Source organism: Sinocyclocheilus rhinocerous, unplaced genomic scaffold (assembly GCF_001515625.1).
Source record: "Sinocyclocheilus rhinocerous isolate Xijiao unplaced genomic scaffold, SAMN03320098_v1.1 scaffold2697, whole genome shotgun sequence".
Lineage (NCBI taxonomy): Eukaryota > Metazoa > Chordata > Actinopteri > Cypriniformes > Cyprinidae > Sinocyclocheilus > Sinocyclocheilus rhinocerous.
In genome coordinates, this window is record NW_015641431.1 from 139480 (window position 1) to 148408 (window position 8929).

The 8929-nt window shown below is 38.2% G+C and overlaps 1 protein-coding gene across 1 annotated transcript in view; it reads left to right on the forward strand.

Annotated features, from left to right (window-relative positions):
* Nucleotides 1-209: 209 nt before the first annotated feature.
* LOC107754861 (neural cell adhesion molecule L1.1-like) overlaps nt 210-8929 on the forward strand; it is a 63123-nt gene continuing 54403 nt past the window's right edge. The window contains exon 1 of the mRNA XM_016571465.1: nt 210-334. The gene's annotated coding sequence lies outside the window, so the exon portion shown is untranslated. The remainder of the gene's footprint in view (nt 335-8929) is intronic.

The following is an 8929-nucleotide window of genomic DNA, read 5'->3' on the forward strand; positions in this document are numbered from 1 at the left end:
CTGCTGGAGTGCTCGGGGGGCATGCAGGGGTAAGGAAAGGAAAAGCCCAACCCTCTCCATTGTGGCTCAGACAGAAGCAGAGAGAGGAAGGGAGGGGGTGGGTGGAACAGAGAGAGCAGAGGAGGAGATGATGTCACCTCTGCTCCTCCACCAATCAGAGCTGGCGCTGGGGAGGGCAGAGAGGCAGAAGGGTGTGTTTCCCTCACTGCAGCATCCCAGCAGCCCTCACCCAGCGCATGGGATGAGCAGAGAGAAAGAGAAAGACACAGAGGAGACGGAGAACAAGGCGTGTCACCAGAGCCCAAAACCCAAAACCTTTACTCTGTCTGTGGAGGTAAGAGTCTTTGATCATTTCACAGATGTGTTTTGTGTGTGTGTGTGTGTGTGTGTGTGTGTGTGTGTGGGAAATACCTTGGTGATAAGATGCCAAACACAGCCTGAACACACCTTGCCTTGTGTGTGTGTGTGTGTGTGTGTGTGTGTGAAGGAGCTCGGTAGATTAAAGTCTTGTGCGCTTGGAGATCAGAAATAAAAGGGTGTTTCCATCATTGCAGCGTGTCATTAGTATGTCCAATAATTACGAACAATTGGAAATCATTTTGATAGAATCATTCAGAATAGTTCATCATTTTAAACATTGTTACACAAGTATTAATGTAAAAGCAGGATTATTTCTATTCTATTAAATTCTTGGGAGCAGTTTGCTGAAGAGTAAGGCATCGCAGCTTATTTGTTTGATGTGTAATGCAGTCTGGTGTCAGTCTGACGCGCCTCCTGCTGCTGCGTAACGGCCCTCTTGAAGAACATGAGCTAAAATAACATCACATAAGTCTGAGTGAAAGATGTGCTTTATGTATCTTAAAAATTCAGTGTTCTTTTAGCAATGCTCTCTGCTTTTTAGCTGTGTGAGTGTGTGTGTGTGTGTGTGTGTGTGTGTGTGTGTGTCGCTAGCAGGTGAACGGGCTCAGCCATTGTTTCTTCATGTGGCGTGGTTGTTATGATGTAGAACTATATATGTAAATTGATAATAATCTATTAGTAATAATCTATTTCTAAATGAAATTCCCCAGGATTAACTAAATTTCACTTTGATTTCACTGTCCTCAATTATAATATGGCAAAATGCTGAATCATAAGCATGTCATCACATAACTAAATACTGCACAATAAATACATATGCCACTATACTTTGTTTAGTTACCAATTATACTTATAATAACAACATTAAATAACATATAATAAAATTAAATAACAGTAAAATACTACAACCACAACAACTGAGGAATGACGGTAGATTTGTCATCTTTCTCTCTCAATCTCTCTGTATTTTAACTTCTTCTGGAAATGTGTGAAGTTTTTTTTCTCTTGCTACTGGATGGTAACACAAAGCTATTCTCACTGTAGTCTGCCATTCATCATTATAGAGGTTCACTTCTGTTTCTGACAAGCCTGGAAATCTGAAGCGCTCCGTATCAGGGCTGCGCAGCTGTAATGACAGAATCATCTGTATCATGCTTGAACCACAAGTGTGCCAAAACTAAATGAAAAGTCTATCTTTAGATTAGATTCGATTAGTTTAATATTACTCTTTACACATTTCTGAGACATGATGCACAATAACAGGAGAGAGCCAGCCCATATCAATTTTTCATTGATAAAGTTCACACTTTTAGTCATATTGCCATCAGACACTCACCGGTGCATTCATTTCAGATGGTCATTAAACTGCTATGTTATCTTTGTGGTGTGTGTGTGTGTGTGTGGTGCTCTTTACAGAAGTGTATCCCATAATGATGGGTGGTCTTGGAATGTTGTGCTAACAGTAGGGTAATAAGACGACCTTCATTTCCTCTCTTGACCACAAAATATCATCTCAACTCTTTTGACGAATGACTACATTGTTTTTAATTGTGTCAATATTTGTGAGTTTTATTCAGTCAAAACAGTTTTGAGGTTAATTGATCAGATTTTTGCCCCTGGAAAATGTGATTTATGCCCTCGGTATATTATGTTGAGTATCAAAGGTTTTTGTGTCTGCTTGTTAATGACGGATTTGTGGACACATTCACGTTGTTAGATTTGTCTTTATTTAGAAGAAAAAAGTTCAAATGAGACTTTTGAGAATGACTTTTAAGATGAGCCATCAGAAATGGCACAGAGGGACCCTAGTGTTGTGTAGGGTTAGATGGATATTTCAGTCATGTTCACATCTTTGATCATTACAACCTAATTAAGTTATTAAATTGGCATTCATAGTGTTGCTATTATAGCATACCTTTCATTAAAATATGGGCACTTAATATGTAAATATGCCTGTTTATAAGTCATAGAATAATATTTTAAAAATAATATTTAAAATAATTATAAAAATTGCATCATAAGTCATTTATACATTCTGTAAACGTTTACCCAGGCCCCTAGCCAGCATATTTTGCTATAACAACTAAATGAGAGAATATTTCTATATATTTCCTATAATAACACATTGGCTGATGCATCATTATTATGCACATACCAAACTTATATCTAAATGTTACAATATGTCACTGCCTTAAGTAATGAGTCATGGAATCATTCAATTTGTTCAAAAGGACTGATTTATTCAGGAATGAAGCAAGTGACTCATGATTTTGTGAATGGGCTATTGAATCATTCACTCAGTCAATTTGTTCAAAATGCAGATTCATTCAGGAACCAAACACCTGTGTCTGGTTCCTGACACTTCTGCTTTGGATTTATTTGGAAATGTTTTCATCATATCCGCTTTTTTTCCCCAAGTCCCGTGACGCTCTGCACAAATTAAGAGTGTAACTTCTGTAAAATTGTAAACAATCAACAAAAGATTTGCTCTATCAAGCAGGTTCAAAAACTGGACATAACGAGGTGAAATTATTGTACTCACCCTTCAACATTCAAACATTAAAAAAACAATTGTGTAAAAGCATTAACAAATTACTTTAAACATTCCATGAATATCTCCAAAAACTGTAGTAATGTGCCCTTATTACTGTAAGAGACTTTGGTCTGTTATCACGCTTCAACTACGCACCATAAGGGGGCGCTAGTGCGCTCAGATGCTGGGTTTAAAAGTCAGGTATGTAGTAGAAGAAGATAGATTTGTTTGGGCAGAAGAAAGCATGGCTTTCCTGCTGCATCGCCACAAGTCAAGCTGTCCTGATTGAGAAACTTTTGGTTGCCGGCTCAATCGAGAAAAAAAAGGACTCAACTGCTTTCTGGGTAATTCATGAAGTGAGAGATCAAATGGATTCCTGTTGATGAACTTTACTGACATCTCTTGTGGATCCAGGTGGATTTGGGGTACAAGGATTAAGAGCAACTTCTTTCAGTGTGAATCACTGGTGGACTATTGTTGGGTGACTTCTCTTCTCACGTTTCTATTGCTCTCCAGATCTTGTCTTTCCTCGATTACAAGGGACACTTTCATGCATTTATGGACAATCCCAAGGTTTTCGCATCCATCGTACTCCTTTTATTTCATTATCTGAATTATAATTATTATTATTTTTCCACCAGACCCACGGACACTGGCTGAGTAACAAAAATATGAACACCACACGAGGGTTAAGCAATATTGTTTGGTTTATGTTTATGGTTCGTTATTGAGCCCTCCCAAAATGTCAGATTTCTAGCAGCCTCTTACCTCGTGCAGTCGGAGGTCTGTTATATTGCGCAACATCCTAAATAAAAAATGTTCATTAACTGCAACACTGAGTGATGATATTTCACATTTCCATCATTTCAACAAATAACAAATATGCTTTAGAAGTTAAAAAGGGACACAATTACATTTTAACACATCCGACTTGAACAAATGAGAGATTCTCAGAGCATTCCGGTGAAATTTTCAGACCAGAAATGTGCAGTATATGTTGTCTTTTTTCATATTGTTACAGCAGAAAACAAAAGAATGCCGCGGCCTGAGAAGAGCTCTTCCAGTGATTTACCACATCACATTAAAATACCAAGCGTTATTATGTTATTCTCCTGACATCTGAAAAGAGAACAAAATGACAGCTCATTCAGTCATTACAGAATTACAGGCAGGTGTGCTTTTTAAGGAATATTACCAGAACAACTGCAGCATTCTTCACAATTCCTTCTCTCATGCTCTGCAGAAGAAAGAAGCATGAAACATGGGTGAACACTTCAAAAATCTATTCTTTTAAGGAGATGACCATTTTTATCTAAGAAAAAAATGTTTAAAAAAAAAAAGTTAAAGGCCTATCTTTTTTCTGATGAATGCTGTCTTTCGTTCAGCAAATTTGATTGACTCAGTCTTCATCTATGTCTGCCTCTGAGTCTGGCCTTTCTCTTTCCACACATCCACTCTTTCACCTCCTCAAACGGAAGGAGTCTTTGTTTTGTTCGTTGACTCATTTACTCTGAATACCAGTGAGCATCTTTCCGTATAAAAACCATCTTCTGCTATTGAAATGTCAGTCAGTGTGTGTCTGGAGAGGCAAGTTCTTTCTGTTATACGCTACAAAATTCCTTTTAAGCTTCCAAACTCTCTTTCTTCTTTTTAGAAAGGTTAGGCTTTCTTTCCGTTCGACTTGTGTAGTAACTGTTGTGAATTACAGACAGTCTTTCTGCATCTTCAGCGCTCGTCTTCAGTCAGCTACACTGCTGCAGCTGTAGACTGTAATGTCTCGACCGCTTCATGGAGTCGTCATTTGAGTTTTTTAATACTCTCACAATGTCTCCGAACTGAACCGAATCAACAACAAACTGTTTACTATTGTTTTTCAGCTGTTTGTATCACTCAATCACTACAGTATTCTCTTGTTCGTCACTGTAAGGCTGCTTTGAAACTATCTGTATTGTATAAAGCACTAGAGAAATAAAGGCGACTTGACCTGAACTCTGCATACATTACATTTACATCACTTTGTGTTATTGTGCATAGTGGTATATGAGTGGGACACGCCTTTCCAGATCACTGCAATCGAAACCGTTACTTCCAGCATTTCTCGGTGCTGTAATTGGAGTTTCTGTTAGAACAGTATAATCTGTAACACTCTTGTTTGCCTTTTTCTGCTGGGACTCTATCATCTCTGTGTGTAATTACACATGGTTTTCAGCATTACAGTCCCACTGCAAAAACTTGATCTGCCCGAGTCGGCCATTCTTTTCCTCTCCATCAAAGCAGAGAGTGTTTGATTGGATCCTGCTTCTCTCCTGCATGGGCCCTTAACCAGCTGGCAGCAAACCATCTGAACTTACTCTAATAATGTGCTCACTCATTGGTTTGAGCCAAACTGACACTGGAAGATTTTATTTATATTTAAATAAAGCACATATATCCATTAATCAATGTGGTTTATTTACATTTGCATTTAATCATTTAGCAGACGCTAAAGTAACTTACAAATGTAGACATTAGAAACAATCAAGCCAACAAAAGAGCAGTAATCAGTAAGTGCTGTAACAATTCCCGGTACACACAGCACGTTTAGAAGAAAAAAGAAAAATAGATAGAAAGAGAATAGAGAACACATTTTTTATAATAAATAAAAAGAAAACAAGTAGATAGAATTGAAAAAAGAATAGAGAGTGTTAGAGTATGTGTGTGTATATATATATATATATATATGGTGCATTTAGACACACATTTCTTAGTATTTTTGACAAGATGTTGTTAACTGGAAAATAGTTTAGTTTTTTAGTTTTTTCTTATTTTTGTCATCAGTAAGGTGTTCTTGTTTTACATTTTATGTTCTTTACTTTTATTAATTAAATATTTATTTATGCACTGTACATTATATTTACATCTGCAGTAACAAGTATTTTTGTTTGTTTTGTTTAGTTTTGATCCCAGCAGCTCATACCATAGGCAGGGAAGCACCCTGGATGGATAGCCAGCAGTTCACTGACATTTATTCCCAGATTCTCTCTATGTGAACCATGCCGTTTTACTGAAGTGTGTGTGTGTGTGTGTGTGTGTGAACTGAATGGGGCTCTTATACATGAACAATTCCAGAAGGCTTCCAGGAAATGCTTTGGCAGCTCTGATATGTGATAAAGGAGCTCTTGAGAAAAACAGCATCACATCCCAGCTCTATAATGCAGCTCTGATATCATTAAATAGTCATGTATATTCTGTTAATGAATTAATAATATATGGTAATGCATGCAGTGTCATTTTGTCCAGTGTTGTACAGCTTTATGAATTTGGAGTTGCCTTTTTTGGTTTGTTATTTTACATTAAGAAACTGTGTTAATTCCTCTCAAAATACAGAAGTGTAAATTCCTGCGCAGAGTCTTATGCTGATTTCAGTGTAAATGTGAACATGTTCTGACAGCTGACATGTAGCATGAAGAGAGGCTTGAATGGGAAACACAAATGGGACGCTCTGCTTTTGTTTGGAGGAGTGCCTCTAGGGTCAGGATCATTGAGTTAGTTTGGCAGGGTTGTGTGGGGAATATGGGGCTCATTAATTCTGGGCTCTGCTGTGTGTAATACTGGAACAGTCTGCAGATTAAACACTGGCTAACCAATAAAATCCTCGCTTTTGGTTTGGCGCGGAGCTGCTGCTGTTACATGAAACTACGACTTGGTGGAGCTATCAGTTTTCTATTGCAATGTGTTAACAGCCTGCTGTATTGTGCAATTGGGAAAAAGTGTATTGATTTATTTTTTCCAGTTTATTATTTGCATGTTCTTACCAAATGATCATAGGTCATGGAGAGGTAGAAGAATGATTAGATTTCACAGTCTGGCTCAAAAAGAGCTTTGTTTCTTTACCGTTATTAGTCACATCATTTAAATATCAATTATATTTACATGAGTAAGATGAGTAAGATGACATGAAGGTTGAACGTGTAGGTTTTCTAATCAGGCACTGGACAGAGTGACCATGTAATAAAAACAGTTACAGTCACACTTGTGTTGCAACATTACTGTCGGATCCAATATATTCGGCACAGCAAAATCTTTTTTTTTCAGGAGAACTGGCCCCCCGACTGAGCTTGGTTTCTCCCAAGGTTTTTTCTCCATTCTGTCACCGATGGAGTTCTGGTTCCTCTGGCTTTTGCTTAGTTGGGGACACTTATTATCCAGCGATATCGTTGACTTGATTGCAAATGAGTGCAAAGATACTATTTAAGCTGAACTGAGCTGGATGATGACATCACTGAATTCAATGATGAACTGCGGAGACCAGGACAACTAGATGAGCCCCAGATACAGATCCCCTGTAATGACCTTGTCTCAGACGACCACCGGGACAAGACCACAGGAACCAGATGATTCCTCTGCACAATGTGACTTTGCTGCAGCCTGAAATTGAACTGCTGGTTTTGTCTGGTCAGAGGAGAACTGGCCCCCCGACTGAGCCTGGTTTCTCCCAAGGTTTTTTCTCCATTCTGTCACCGATGGAGTTCTGGTTCCTCTGGCTTTTGCTTAGTTGGGGACACTTATTATCCAGCGATATCGTTGACTTGATTGCAAATGAGTGCAAAGATACTATTTAAGCTGAACTGAGCTGGATGATGACATCACTGAATTCAAAGATGAACTGCCTTTAACTGAAAATTGGGTGTTTACTATTGTCATTTTGCATTATTGACACACTATTTTCCTAATTAAACAAATCTGTCGTAAAATGAAGTGAACAAAGGACCAAGTTCTCACTGACACAGTCTGGAACTTCATAAAAAAATCCACTCTTTCCTAACGCTGGGATCAGAAGGCAATGCAAACACTGTTTTTCCACAGCTTGGCACTGAACAGTGTCTTGTTGTCTTCAATCAGTGGGCGGGGCTAAATAGGCAGTGATGTAGAATCGGTGGGCGGGGCTAAACAGGCACTGATGTAGAATCGGTGGACGGGGCTAAACAGGCAGTGCTGTAGAATCGGTGGGCGGGGCTAAACAGGCAGTGCTGTAGAATCGGTGGGTGGGGCTAAACAGGCAGTGCTGTAGAATCGGTGGGTGGGGCTAAACAGGCAGTGCTAAACAGACAGTGCTGTAGAATCGGTGGGCGGGGCTAAACAGGCACTGCTGTAGAATCGGTGGGCGGGGCTAAACAGGCAGCGATGTAGAAGCAGGTGTTGATCTTCTTCTGCAGAGGCGGTGCTTATCCACACTATCACATCATAGAGTGGCATATTCCACAAGCAGTCGTTTTGGCAGACTGCCTTCAATATAAGCTGTTTTTAGACTAACAACAAAGTTTGAGTTCTGAAACTTGCAGGATGTTTTTGTAGCACAATGACCTCTTATATGTCAAAAGATCAAGGGAATTTTTGTTTCTCAGTTAATGACCCCTTTAAGGGCCTTTCAACCAATGTAATGTCTAGGAGGACCCGTTTGTTCATGAAGACCTTCATAGCTGGTCTAGCTACAGTCCTGATGGCAGTAGGGTTGCCACCTTCAGCGAGGCAAAATAAGGGACACCCATTCACGACCCATTCACTGGATGGGATGAATTTTTATTATTTATTTCTTTATTTTATTCATTTGCTTAAATTAGGACTACATTATTATGTAATTTATTTTCCCATTTTTATCTAAATAATTTAACTTTTTAAAAACTTTTTAAAATGCCAAATTGTATATGACATATATGATTATTTATTATGTATATATGTATGATTAATATAAATGATAAATTAATATTAATTATAATTATAATCTATTAATTCATCTGTCTAATCATGTCTAAAAATATAATAATTATGTCTACCAAGCTCTGGTAATGTATGGAATATTATATTGACAGACTATCCAAATTTTAATAAAACAATAGGGTTATGCCTTTAGAAGCACAGATGTGTCTGTCACTTTAAAGGTATGGTTCACCCAAAAATGAAAATTCTGTCATAATTTACCCAGGTTGTTCTAAACCTGCATTAAAGTTATTTCTTCTGTTGAACACAAAAGAAGACACTGAAGAATGTGAGCAACTA